Here is a 15,214-nt window from a genome sequence, read left to right on the forward strand (position 1 = left end):
AAACAGAGGTTTGTTTCAAAATGCAGTTACGTCATTGAGAAATGTTGGTGCCGATTTACATTTGAAAGCCAGTTCATAGAGTATGCTGACGTTTATTCACCTCTCTCTTTCAAGCTTGCAGGCGGGATAGGATTTGTTTTCATCGGGAAACCTTTCCTGATGACAACAAATCCTATTCCTCCTGCATGTTTGAAAGAGAAAGGTGAATGAACGTCACCAAGCTCTATTCTATAATCTTTGATATTTCCCGAAGAATGGCTGATATGTACCACTCTGAATTGATCTGATAGCTCACTGAAGTATGGTCAGAAGACTAAGAACGCTGAATACAGGGTGCGGCAGGAAAAAATGCGAAAAGTTCAAGGCACTATTATACGCTAAATATGGGATATATATGACTATTTTTTCATGACAGTGTATCAGTCAATGTCTATATTCTAGCACTGAAAAATAAAAATGAACACATTTGATGATTAACATGTGATAATGTAGGCCTAATAAGCGGATATCAATAAACTGCGCGCCCAATGGTCATTAAACAAAATGACTATAACAGTAACAAAATTAGCTCAAATTCGATGAACCACCAGGCCACACTGATCCAGAGCCATGTAGTTTCACATACCAGTTGAAATAAGTACATATATTTGATGATATTGTAGAGAAAATCAAAAATTTTGTTTTATCAGATGCGAAATTTAGCGACCTGTGCGATTTTCTGCGGTTTGAAAATTCTGGTTGTCTTCATCTTCAGGCGCCGCCCTGTAAAGGTTAGTGACCAAAATGGGAAATTTTTTAATTAACTTTTCAGAAAACTAACCTATTATAGATCATGGAAATTAAATGGACGAAAATGAGGTTTGAAGTTGAAAAACACTTTCGCATTTTTTCCTGCCGCATACTGTACCTCGCTCTAATACTAACAATTCGCCAAGATTTCCTTAGAAGTACTGATATTTATTCTTTTCTGGGGAATTTCTATTATGGAGAATAAGGTTTGGGGGAATTACATACAACCGTTATGTAGCATTTCGAATGAACAATTTGTTCTGTTTTTTAAGCATTCCAAATCCCATTTTATCACTGCAAAACTGCTAAAAAGTAATGTGTTGCGTAATGGAGCGGCATGGATTAGACGACTGAGGATCACGCTCATGACTCTCTGTTTATGAAGCGAAAGTTTAGTCAGCTATACTACGGACCCCGCGACAAGGAATAGTTGATGATGATAAACCTGGGCGTGCTAGTGGAATACCTGTAAGTAAAAAGAAAATCGGGTTAACTACTGTTCCTTATAATTCCACTAAGAATTGACAGATACGTATTTCGACCTCAACTTTAAGGTCGTCTTCATGATCTTGTGCTTGATTCGACTCAAGTACAAGACACTGAAGACGACCTTACAGTAGAGGACTAAATACGTATCTGTCAATTCTTAGTGGAATTAATTGTTGTTGAAAAGTTTACTTCAAAAATATCCATAGAATTTTATTCAGAATTTCGGCTTTCGGTGGTTTTCTGGAATTGCATATACCTGACCCAAGACCAAACCGTTTTATGAAGCAAATCTAAATCAATGAAATTCACACGGTCGTACCTACAGCTCACAAAGCATCCAATCAAAGCACAGTTGACTTACGGAATGTTGTAGCCGGTAGCGAAGTGAAATCATCTCGGCAGGGCTTCTATTTTTGGCACTTTTTTGCTGTAACTCAGTCAATTTTTGATCATTTGATACTATTTTCGGAACACGGTGAGATACTTATAGTCAATTGGTTTGGAATGGCTAATGTTATTGCGAAAAAATGCCCAAAATACCAACCACTGCCCAAGTGGCTTGGTACCCTTTGTGCATTTATAACGCATGCACGCACTGTGTCTGATTTGCTGTGTAGGTATTTAAATTTTCGCAGTCCTAATTAAATCAGCCATGAACAGGATCAACTTTGGGCTCCTGCGGATCGATCGATTTCAGCACAGCATCATCGTACGACCTACCTATTTTTGTGCGTGCTTGGGTGCATGTGTGACGAAAACTGTAGCCCCATTCATGCATGCTTTATAATATCCACGTGCGGTGTCATTGGTTCGTTTTTAATCAAATTTAATGGGTTAATTAAAAAATTATCGCTTCTCTTTTATTTCAAGGTACACCGGAAACTTAATTGGTATGATTACAATTTTCGCCCAAATGGACATAACCGGTCAGATAACTGATGCTCGAAAATGGTGTTAATGGGGCATTAACTGGCTGCAGTACAGGAAGGTGTTAATGAAAGATTTTCCCAAACTGAATTAATCCGATCGGGTGAGCTTATGATGCGGCGTTAGGTGAAGCTCATTTGTAGAGGGGCAACCATATGAAAGCAGTGTGTTCATTTCTACACATTTCTAAAGATTTTATGAATCATCCATGCTGTCTTGAAATAATCAACTATAAGTTCAATTTATCAAACCTGACCAACTATTTTTTCCCCTGTCATTGGCATGTACCACATGTGCTGAAATGTTTTGTGGCTTGTATAGGGTGACAGTTTAGGAAAAAGGGAGTAGCGTAAACAAACCCAACTCCTTTTTGTTTGCAAGTTTTCAAGTATGTTTATTATTATTGTAGACTTTTTATTATGGGGAAGTTCAGCCCGTGTTCAAGTATGTTTGAGCTTTCTAAACTCAATCGAATATGTAGTTTCCTTCCGCTGAAAGCATGACATATTCAACGGATAAGAACACAACCTAGCTGTTCCACGTGAGAATGCATGCGGCTTACAGAGCGACATGAAGCTCTCCACCAAGCAAAAGCGTCCACTTGTAACGAAGCATTACAAGCAACTAGCAGCAGAAAATGTTGGCAGCATTCGAACCAGTGTTATTGTATCGTTTTAATGCGCATGTTTCACTTGGCTGGAGGGTTGCATTTGATATGGTTCATTGGAAGTTGGCAATTTCGAAGATTGTTCATTCTGTAAAGGGGAAATAATGATTCCTTTTGAGATTATTGTTATTTTTATTATAGAGTAGGTAAAGCGGGATTACCGCAAATGTTATGTTCATGACATGCCTGACATGTTCCAATTGCTGGGAATTGCCTATGCATCTTGAGAGACCTAGAAGAAGTTATTATTATTGACTTTTTTTATTATGGGGAAATTCAGCCCAAGGCTGGTTCATTCCCGCCCTAGAATAAATGATTGAAGAATTTTAGAAACTTTTTATATTTAATTGCTTGAAGAAATGCATATCTTGCACATCTTGGGAGTACATACTGATAAATAATTCTTTTCACCAAGATTCTTGAGAGAACTTGAAGAAGAATTTAAAAAAAAAACGGAAATACTGAATGAACCCGTAAATAAAAATTGTCACACAAAAAATCTTTGTTCTAGGTCAGCCACTTACCTATAATTATAATAGTAATAATCAATAATTATAAGTTCAAGTAAAATGTCCCCCAAGTTGGGACCAAAAATATATAACTACCGTCTACCTCCGTTGGTTTGAGCGACACCTCATGCAAACCAACGGGGTTCATTTTTAATTTGAACTTTTAGTAACCCTGTGGGCATCGAAAAACACACTGATAGTAACCCTTTTTGCTGTTTTGTTTTGATTCTGCGTTCCGTTTCATCCCGTTCCATGAGCAGAATGACATATGAACCATTATTAGTTTGAACGATATGCAGATTAGCGGGGGGCAAATTAAAAAGTGTTCTGATTAGATGCGGTCAAGCAAACGAGGGAAGGCGGTAGTTGATTTTTCCATAAAAAATTTGAAAACTTACACACTAATAACATATACAAATATGTGCTAAAAATATAAACTACGAAATCAAGCATAACGCGTGAAATGGGCCTGAGATCTTTTTATAAACATGTTTTGGTCAATAAAAAGAAAATCGGGTTGAGTACTATTCCTTTAAATTCCAATAAGAATTTGCATCCTTGCATCCTTTGAAATATATGTATTTCGACCTCAACGTAAGGTCGTCTTCAGTGTCTTGTAATTGACTTGAGTCGAGTCAAGTACAAGACACTGAAGACGACCTTACGTATTTCACGTATCTGTTAAAGGATGCAAATTCTTAGTGGAATAAAAAGAAACAGTACTTAACCCGATTTTCTTTTTACTTACAGGTGTTCCACCAACACGCCCAGGTTCATCATCATCTATTTTTATTACAATTATTACATTATTTAGTGCATTTTCGATATTTTTATGACATAAAACTTTTTTTTATTATTATTTTGATTATTTATATAACTTTTGTATATTCTAATAGGACTTCCACCCCAATTTCTTTATTTGTATTTTTGTTTTGTTTTATAGAATAACTTTTTGATGTGTCGTTCATATTTGGCTATATAGTAGGGCTAGCAGACGACGTAGAATAAGTTTGGATAATGTTCAGTTTTTTTTTCTCTTCAAATAATAGACAATTTTACTTAGCCGCAGAAGCGGCAGCCATTCGACCACCGACCTCGTTAACTCACAGTTTGACGACAAAATAAGCAACTGCGAACATTGACTGTCTAACCGCCAGAATTCAAGTCACGAAAACTATTCCCACCGAAAGCAAAAGTCGTTGCACATTGCACCCGGACCGGAAGTTAACTGGCCCTGGAAGTCACCCGACGACAACACCCAGTAACTAAAACTAATACTTACTTACTAGTCTAAGATATGGTGGCGCGGGGGGTTCGGTCGGCGGTCGTCGGTGTCGAAGGCCAAAAAGACAGCTCCTTCCGAGCAAAAGTTTTCCATCACGATCATCTTTATCGGTCCCGGTGGTGAAATTTGCAGCATTATGACCGAAGCGTTTAAATGGTTTAGTGCGAAAAGTTACCCCACTCTGCTGCTTGCTCCTAGGGCAAACAATGTGATGCTGCTCTGTGCTGGCGGTTGGCTGGATGGTGTTTACTGGAAAGTGGCAGGATACACTGGTTGTTGTGGTTTTATTGATTAAAAGTGAGTAAAACCATCAGCACTCTCGGTCATGGTTCTGGAAAGCTTTCCCTGGTAGGGAAAGGCGGGTGCCCGGCACAGAAAATCCTCCGTAACTGGCAGAGATTAGATGCATTAATATCGTAAGTAAATTTTTGGGAGGCGAAAACGTTAATGCTGTGACAATCGGGATTATGCGGTATATTGCGCGTTTTTCGTTTCAATCAAATTTTAAAATTCGTCCACCTAAAAGGTTCACCCTGTGGATTCAAACATGACGATGTTGGGGTAATCAGCCATGGATCAATGAAGGATCAAAACGCTTCCTGGCCAAGAAAATTGTATAGCATTAGTCACTTCAAACATTCCATGATCCACTAAATTTATGGCGCGAAGCAAGCCATATTTACCAACGGTAAACAAAGTGTTACATGTTACATGTTCTAAGGTCCATATATTCGAAGCGATATACACGCAGGTGTTCAGCAAAATAATTCTGAGACTGTTAAAAAGAACCAGAATAACCCAAATAACAAGGCAAACTAGATGAACCACAAGAACCAACTAAAAGAATCACAAAAAAACAGAAGAACCAGAAGAAGCAGAAGACTTAGATGAACTAGAAGAACTAGGAGATCCAAAAGAACCAGAAGAACCAGAAGAACCAGAAGAACCAGAAGAATCAGAAGAAGCAGAAGAACCAGAAGAACCAGAACAACCAGAACAACCAGAACAACCAGAACAACCAGAACAACCAGACCAACCAGAGCAACCAGAACAACCAGAAGAATCAGAAAAACCAGAAGAACCAGAAGAAGCAGAAGAATCAGAAGAACCAGTAGAAACAGAAGAACCAGAACAACCAGAACAACTAGAAGTATCAGATGAACCTGGAGAATCAGAAGAACCAGAAGAACCAAAAGAATCAGAAGAACAATAAGAATGTTTGTTTGGCGTGCTATACTAGTGTTTGTAACGCCGTGCATTAAGTCATTAAATACACTGGGTCAAATATTTGACTAAATGATCTAAAGGCATGAACTAAAGAGTAAACATCTGTTTGACCCAAATGAAAATTCTTCCGAGTAATTTTCTTCAAAGATTGGAAACCTGATTTCATTGAACGAAACCTTTCACTCACGCTATAATGTTTTAACATCAATTTCCGCCGTAATCCCACTCAAACTCAAGTCCCACTGTTCACTGTGTCCCTGTATTTTGATTCATTCAACAAACTTGCCCATCATGAATTGAAATAACACGACTGACTGCCATCGTATTTCTTTGTTCAAGCATAAAATTCGCTCAACGAGCCGTGGAGAAAATCTTTTACGAAAACAAACCGGTGATTGCGGATAATTCATTGTTTCGTCAGATCAAGTTGATGGATAAACACACCAGGAGCAGTGGCTTTGGCCACGTCAGCAAGTGCTGTTACGAAGTCAAACTTTTCGCCACTGAAAAAATATTTCCATCAATTGACTTTGGAAAGTAATTTTCGATCGAATTAATTTTGAATTTTGTTCCCACGCTTGGAGGTGTTGTTCAATCAGGTGTAGAGAAATTGTGTGCTAACCGTAGACAGCCATTTTCGTAAGAGTCAGGACAGAAACGCAAAAATAACTCCCAAGCTAAGGAATTCCTTCATCCAAAACATATCGCCGACACATCCCACAACTGCTCAAGAAAACAGCGTTTATTAATTTGCTGATGAACAAAACTTTTCTCGTTAGTAGCATTATAAACAAAAACGTGCACAGAATGGTACTAGCGCAGGGAACGCAATGATGATAATCCTATGGTTGCGAACAACACACTCGTCTGCCGTGTCAGACTTGGCCGACTTGGCATGCAATGGAGGGCAGTTGTGTTGAGATTCGTACTTTTCCGGTGGATGCTTTGTTTCTGAGTGCTAAAGACGAACGTTTCCGGGGGGAAAGATCCTAACTTAATTATGAACAACAACAACACATTAACACATCATTCCATATGTGATGGACCCACGATACAGTTATAACGCTGGTTGTTACAGATTTTAACAGTTTTCTCATTGATAGCCGTTGCCAGTAGCATTGAATCAAAACGAAATTTTGAATTCAGCTCAATGGATCGATGAAAGAATACGAGTATATAGGTTCATTAAAATGCAAATCAAGAAGTGAGGAATGAGCATATTTTTAAGAATTGCAATCTACATAAAACTATTTCGCCATCACCTTTATGACATTTGTTTGCAACTATAGCTGTTTCTGCTTCTGCTGAAAGAGAATTTCCATTTTTGTTTGCTACCTCAAAAGGGGGAGCAAGAGTCCCTCGGTTGCATTTCTTGTTAACAACTTCATTATCACTCCTTCCTTACGGCAAGCACAATACAGATATAGTCACCGAGCTAATAAAGTTTTACACTTATATTTATTGTCTTTCAATGTACATACATGGCCATATCAAAAGCCTCTTGTCAGGTGTAAACTGGCACCTTTCAGTTGAGAAACAAACATGTTTTCGCACAAGATCTTATTGAAATGGCTCTGTCGTGTGGATTCAACCGTTCTTCTATTAGATCCCCATGGGATGGCGTTCTTCATTTGATTTCGTGAGAGTGTCAACAAATAAGATCAATAGTCTAATTTAAATAAGTTGTAGCAAGTCTCATTTAATGGGAACACTGATCAAAATTCTTTTACCCATTGTAGATCAACAATGACACATTTTAAAAAGTATATGTCCCAATCATTACGGGAAACGGTGCCAAGATACGGATGCATTAGAAAATCGTATAGTCGGCTTTTTCGGGCCCGTATGAAGTTGATCACCAATATTAACTTCTTTTCCCGATCAGCCTAGATAGCTGTGTAGTGTCGGTAGCGGTTAGTTCAACTGGCTAAGAATAGCACTACGGACCGCCTGTTCCAGTGGTAGGAATCCACTAATCAGGTGACCCCTAATTCATGGTGTTATGCGGCTTTACGCTTACCGTGCCTAGGAATGAATGGCTAGGGGGGTCTAATAAAAACCTAACCGCAAACGGAGCCTGTGGAGTACCAGGGCACCCTCCACAGTATTTGCCCTTACTGTGCTAACCGGAGCAATAGCGCGGTGGACCTTGTGTTTCTCCGAGACAATCAGCTGCCCTTCTTCAATCTCATACTTGAGGCTGAATAAGGGCGGGATTATGAAGATGTTATTAATTAGTTTAAATTTTCACCTATATGGTTTCGCATTATGCGTTTTACACAGTGTATTCTGTGCATCCTCGCCTTTGGCGCACTCAAATCGATACCGATCTGGCTTTATTGTTGCTGTTCTTTTTTGTGCTGTGATTGTTAAGAGTTTAATCTTGCCTAGTTTGGGTAGTGGCTACAGTTAGGATAGCTCAGATCAATTTTCAGCACAAAAGAACAGCAACGATCAATCTTTGTAGACTTATGCAAAATGGTACAGCCCAAGTGGCGTTAGTCCAAGAACCTTACTTTCGTAAGGGGAATTTCTATTTAGGAAACCTTGTGAATCCGGTGTTTGCTACTTTCAGTAAAAATGAAATGGCAAACTCACGTGTCATGCCTCGAGCATGTGTGCTTGTCAACAACGCAATCGTTGCTACACTCATCTCTGAACTAACTACCAGAGATGTATGTGCTATCACAATAGATGTATCTGTTGGAAACCTCAACAGGAAATACGTTTATTGTTCGGTTTATTTACCGCATGATGAACCATCCCCTACGGATGCTTTCAAGCAAGTCATTGCATACTGCACTTCAAAAGGCCTTCCGCTAATTGTTGGTAGTGATGCTAATGCTCACCATATAATCTGGGGCAGCTCAGACATCAATTTGAGAGGCTCCAGTTTGATGGAATACTTGAGTAGTACAGATCTTGGATTACTTAACATAGGCAACCGCCCAACCTTCATGGTATCTGGTAGAGAGGAAGTGTTAGACATAACGCTTTGCTCTAGCAGAATTAGTCATGAGCTGACCAATTGGCATGTGTCAGATGAAGAATCTTTATCTGACCATCGTTACATCTTGTTTGAACATGTGAATGTTACTTCGCAAACTTTGCGTTTCAGGAATCCCCGGTCAACCAACTGGGATCTCTTTACCGATTTGGTTGCAGCCAAATTTCATGGATACTCATCATCAATTGACACTCCAAGTGATTTAGATGATGCCGTTGATACTACAACGGCCTTCATCATGGAAGCTTTTGAAGAAGCCTGCCCTCTGCGGTCTGTGAAGACCACAAGAGGAACCCCTTGGTGGAATTCCGATCTGGCGAAGCTCAGGAAACAATGTAGAAAGAGTTGGAACAGACGACGTTCGGCTGGATCGGAGGCTTTCAGGTCGGCTCGCAAGGCCTACCAGAAAGCTCTTCGGTCTGCTGAACGATCAGGCTGGAAAAACCTTTGTACAAATGTTTCCAGTCTGAGTGAAGCCAGTCGATTGAACAAAATCCTTGCAAAATCTAAGGATTTTCAAGTGAACGAACTTCGTTTGCCAAATGGTGATTTCACTTCCTCTGATGAGGAAGTTTTAGAATGTTTATTCAGTACACACTTCCCCGGATGTGTGGATATTACATCTTCGGATGAACCTGATGTCTTTTCTTGTAGTTATGATTCTTTAGCTTCGGCTCGGAGTATCATAACTTTAGAATCTATTGAATGGGCACTTAATAGCTTTGCTCCTTTCAAATCTCCTGGGGCAGATGGGATTTATCCTATTTTGCTTCAGAAGGGATTTGATCATTTCAAACATGTTTTGAAACAACTACTTGTTTGCAGTTTTGCTACAGGGTATATTCCCAAATCCTGGCGGGATATTACTGTGAAGTTTATTCCGAAAGTGGGTCGCGCGTCGTATGAAGAAGCAAAGAGCTTCAGACCTATCAGTTTGACCTCTTTTCTTCTGAAATGCTTAGAACGCTTAGTCGATCATCACATCCGTGATGTTCATCTGGCCAATGTGCCTCTTCATGTGAACCAACATGCTTACCAATCTGGAAAGTCCACTGTGACTCTTTTACACAAAGTTGTTTACGATATCGAGAAGGCATTCGCTCAAAAGCAATCCTGCTTGGGTGTTTTCTTAGATATCGAGGGTGCCTTTGACAACGTGCCTTTCGATGCCATATTGGAAGCCGCACGGGGTCATGGTATATCTCCAATGATTTCCAATTGGATTCACCAAATGCTCAAAAACCGACATCTCTTCTCGACATTGCGTCAAGCGGCGATTAGGAAATTGAGTGTTTGTGGATGCCCCCAAGGGGGAGTCTTATCACCACTTTTATGGAATCTCGTAGCAGATACGCTATTGAGGCAACTCAATAATAGCGGTTTTCCTACTTATGGTTTTGCCGACGACTACCTAACATTGTTAGTCGGTATGTGCATCAGCACCCTTTTCGACCTGATGCAAAACGCTCTTCAGGTAGTTGAGGGTTGGTGTCGCCAATATGGCCTTTCGGTAAATCCGAGTAAAACATCTATTGTTCTTTTCACGGAAAAGCGAAACCGTAATGGTGTTCGAACTTTACGTCTCTTTGATTCTGAAATCAATGTGACTGAACAGGTAAAGTACGTTGGAGTCATTCTTGATTCCAAGCTTTCCTGGACACCTCATGTTGAGTTCAGAATCAAGAAAGCTTGTATGGCCTTCGGGCAGTGCCGGCGAACCTTTGGTACAACTTGGGGTCTAAAACCCAAGTATATCAAATGGATCTACACAACTGTTGTTCGGCCAATATTGGCCTATGGATGTCTTGTGTGGTGGTAAAAGGGCGAAGTGAGAACGGTCCAATCAAAGTTAGGCCATCTCCAAAGGATGTGCTTAATGGCGATGTCTGGAGCGTTCTCTTCAACTCCCACGGCAGCGCTCGAAGTTCTCTTTGACGTTGCTCCACTACACATTCATCTCAAACAAGAAGCACTTTCTTGCACTTACCGCCTATGGGTACTCGGTTTACTAGAGGAAACTCCTGTGAACCGCAGTTCAACACACACCTCGTTGTTTCCACTTTTGGTGAATTGGGACAAAGTTGTCCTTGCTCCAAGTGATCTTACAATTGCTTGTAATTTTCCATATAGGACATTTTCCACGAAATTCCCTTCCCGGGAAGAGTGGACATCTGGTTATCTGGAGGGAAGTATTTCAGACGGCATCGTATGTTATACTGATGGCTCCCTTCTCGAAGGTCGAGCAGGTGCTGGTGTTTATTCTCGTGAGCTAAGGCTGTATCAGTTTTATTCACTTGGCAGACACTACACCGTTTTTCAGGCCGAAATCTTTGCTCTTATGTGCGGAGTGCAATCAGCACTTCAGCAGCACGTAATGGGCAAAGTAATATACTTCTGTTCAGATAGCCAGGCTGCTATTAAAGCACTTGCTTCGGCGAACTCCAGGTCGAAGATAGTTATCGCTTGTCGAACTCAAATTGAGGAGCTGAATTCAGCAAACGCTGTTCACCTTGTATCAGGTATCAGATATACGGCTCAAGCGGCACGTTCTCCTCCATATGGGAAATTTGTGCCTCGCCAATCATCACTTACCCAAGGGACAAGGATATAGAGGAAAAGGAAAATGAAGGACATGGAAAAAGGAGGGAAATATACTAAAGGAAGAGGAGAAAGGGATGATAAAATTAATACAAGCACCTCCGAAGAGATGCTTGCATAATTAAGTAAGCAGCTATGCATGGTCAAAGGAAAATTCTAAATAGAATTTTCATGTTGATCATACATAACACTTAAATGAACATATTTCTGCACCCCCGAAAAGATACTGAAATCGATTCAACAGAAACAACTTCTGTTCTTATGGGATGAAAAAGTTTACACAACACTGAGAAAGAGCAGAAGCTGACCTTTTCATATGATATGGCTAATTCTATCCTATGTAAGTTCCTCAGAATTGTGAAATTCTTTAGAACAGGTACAAACATCTTAACGTTGTTCGTAAAAAACTCCTCATTTATGCAAAAAGCTAAAGTTTTCCTGCTTAATCCAGAGAAAAATACGATCCAGTTGCGATCTTAAACCTATCTCAGAGTGAAACGTTCAACTGTGAAGCTTTGCAGTTAACATTTTTCTGGATACAAAGGCTTACGGCTGTGCTGGCCATTAAGCTCTCAAAAGAAAAACAAAAAAAAACATTTATTTTTTCTTTTCGTGGATTGACTTTGCACCGAATAATTTCGAGTCAACATATTGGGATTCTCTAACAGCACGTCCAGTTAATGCTTTAGCAGAAGACCCCGAATGCTACCAAAATCAATTCAAATGCGTAGCCAAAAATAAAAGCTCTTGCTGCTAAACAACAGGAACTAAAAAAAAAAGAGAATAAAATATATGCTCTTGATAGCCCAATAATGTTTGCTAATCATTCAACACAAAATTTGCTGAGGTATTAGGTAAACCGAAAGCAGGAGAGTCATTACAAATCATGAACATCTTGCAAAAGATACATTGATAACATCTGCTGCACGTTTCCATACATCAGAATGATACCCCATATCATGCATAGATGATAATTTGCAACACACTAATAATCATCGGTGATGATGATATGAGAGGCAACACAAGCAATCATCTTGACTCTCATGCAGTCACTCACCGATGTACTCGGCTATCACTCCCAGCAATAGCGGAACATATGTGTTCAAAAGTAAAACACAAATCAAAACAGTGTACATTGAACGCAGACACACGTGTTCCGTGAGTTGCATTCGTATACAGCTATTGTATGTTGCTTTACCCATCACACTTCAAACTAAAATCAAAAAGCAGTAGGGGTAATAAATCAGTACGAACAGAAAACTGTTTGTATTGCGATTATAGATCAAAGCAACAATGTATACACATTTGCGATAACTTGGCAATGAATCTTTCAACTACCATCCACCACAGGCATACGCATTGTGCTTTGAACTAATAGTGTCGGTATTCCCAATAGGGTAACACAATTCTAATGTGCATTTATCAATACGGTGGTATGCGCATACTGATAAATACAATTAGATACATCTGATTACCGCTGCAATCGAAAACATACGTACTTCAGAACAGAGTGAAGTCGCAGTTTTGGATTGTTCTGCCTGTTGGTTCAGTACTCACCATAACACTCGATAAACACTATCAACGTATTAGAATGAGTAGGGTTCATACACATAGTGACACAGAATCCCCTTATGTATGTGCAAACACAAGACATCCAACCAAATCGATTATGGTCTGAAAATATCAGAAATATAATTAATAATATTTCCGTTCACATGAGGTTTAAGCACTGAACTCCACTTTCTTCACATGTAATTTATACTTATCTCATGAATTAGTCGCTATGAGCGCTGTTTATCACGAAAACACTTAAATAATGACACATTAAATGCGCCATCGTGAAGGCGTCCACTACCCAACGAACACCACACACCACACTCCAGACGGCATCGTATGTTATACTGATGGCTCCCTTCTCGAAGGTCGAGCAGGTGCTGGTGTTTATTCTCGTGAGCTAAGGCTGTATCAGTTTTATTCACTTGGCAGACACTACACCGTTTTTCAGGCCGAAATCTTTGCTCTTATGTGCGGAGTGCAATCAGCACTTCAGCAGCACGTAATGGGCAAAGTAATATACTTCTGTTCAGATAGCCAGGCTGCTATTAAAGCACTTGCTTCGGCGAACTCCAGGTCGAAGATAGTTATCGCTTGTCGAACTCAAATTGAGGAGCTGAATTCAGCAAACGCTGTTCACCTTGTATGGGTACCTGGCCATTCTTCCATCGCTGGAAATGAATTGGCTGATGAGTTAGCTCGCACTGGAGCATCACATGACTTCATTGGCCCTAAGCCAGCTATTCCGGTATCCAAGTGTTGGGTGAAGCTTCAGATTGACACCTGGGCTGCCACTCAGCACAAACAATACTGGAATAGTTTGGAGTCATGTCGTCAAACAAAATTGTATTGTACTGAGCCATCTCTAGGGGTGGCAAAGTATCTAACAAATCTGTCAAAGCAGAATTGCAGCATGCTGGTCAAAGCATTGACTGGCCACTGCCGACTCAGTTATCACATGGCGAATATTCAGCAAGCTGATTCATTTGCATGTGATAGCTGTGAATCCGATTATGGAACTTCGTATCATTTAATATGTAACTGTCCAGCTTTTGCGCAATTGCGTTTCCGAGTACTCGGGAAACACTTATTAAGTGAAACTGACTTCAGAAACCTGAATCTTCAGGATGTTCTGTTGTTCTTGACCCGCTGTGGTAAAGAGCTATAGGCTCTCTTTACGCTTTATGCATTATCACAGTGCCCTTCTCAGGGCGCTGTTCGAACCCATTGTGGCACGCTTATGCGTTGTTACAGTGTCCTTTTCAGGACGCTATGTGAACCCATTGTTGTACGCTTTTGCGAGTATGACGATCCTATTCCTTTACCTGTCCTTTCCCATGTCCTATCCTTTTTCCTTCCCTTCTCCGTCAGGTAAATGATGAATAGGCTCGTGTTCATGGCGATGGCACAAATTTCCCGAATGGAGGAGAACGTGCCTCTAGAGCCGACCTACTGATACCTGATACCTGATACATGGCCATATCAAAAGCCTCTTGTCAGGTGTAAACTGGCACCTTTCAGTTGAGAAACAAACATGTTTTCGCACAAGATCTTATTGAAATGGCTCTGTCGTGTGGATTCAACCGTTCTTCTATTAGATCCCCATGGGATGGCGTTCTTCATTTGATTTCGTGAGAGTGTCAACAAATAAGATCAATAGTCTAATTTAAATAAGTTGTAGCAAGTCTCATTTAATGGGAACACTGATCAAAATTCTTTTACCCATTGTAGATCAACAATGACACATTTTAAAAAGTATATGTCCCAATCATTACGGGAAACGGTGCCAAGATACGGATGCATTAGAAAATCGTATAGAAGCCTGGCAGGTAAACTCATGAAAGTTGCAGTCTTTCATGTTTGTTCGTAACAGAAATTATATTATCTTTATTATAGACACTATTGATTCCATAGGCTCGCAGAAACATGGTTGAGCAATACGGTTTTAGGGTGTTTTGTCGTGAATATAGAGAGTACCGAGCGAATATGGCGTCACACAATTCATTGTCGCTATTGAGCTCGTGACCATTTGGCTACACGAACTGACAGTCCGTTTGGCTACAGTTGTCTTCGCCTTCGCGAGTCTATGGTATCTATTGTGTCTATAATCTATATCTAACCAACGTGATTGAGGAACAAATGGAGACGCTTGGTTACTGATA

General features: G+C 40.1%; 1 long non-coding RNA gene across 2 annotated transcripts; it reads right to left on the reverse strand.

Moving 5' to 3' along the window:
• Positions 1-840: 840 nt before the first annotated feature.
• Positions 841-13,383, reverse strand: LOC134289844 (uncharacterized). 2 transcript variants are annotated; one of them, XR_009998704.1, is made up of 3 exons: positions 13,056-13,383; positions 4,664-5,055; positions 841-1,255 (listed from the first exon to the last, which is right to left on the reverse strand). It is a non-coding gene; the product is annotated as an uncharacterized LOC134289844 (long non-coding RNA). The 2 variants fall into 2 exon arrangements; XR_009998703.1 differs by having other exon boundaries at positions 843-1,255; positions 4,668-5,055.
• Between the last annotated feature and the right edge of the window lie 1,831 nt (positions 13,384-15,214).

Source organism: Aedes albopictus, chromosome 3 (assembly GCF_035046485.1).
Source record: "Aedes albopictus strain Foshan chromosome 3, AalbF5, whole genome shotgun sequence".
NCBI lineage: Eukaryota > Metazoa > Arthropoda > Insecta > Diptera > Culicidae > Aedes > Aedes albopictus.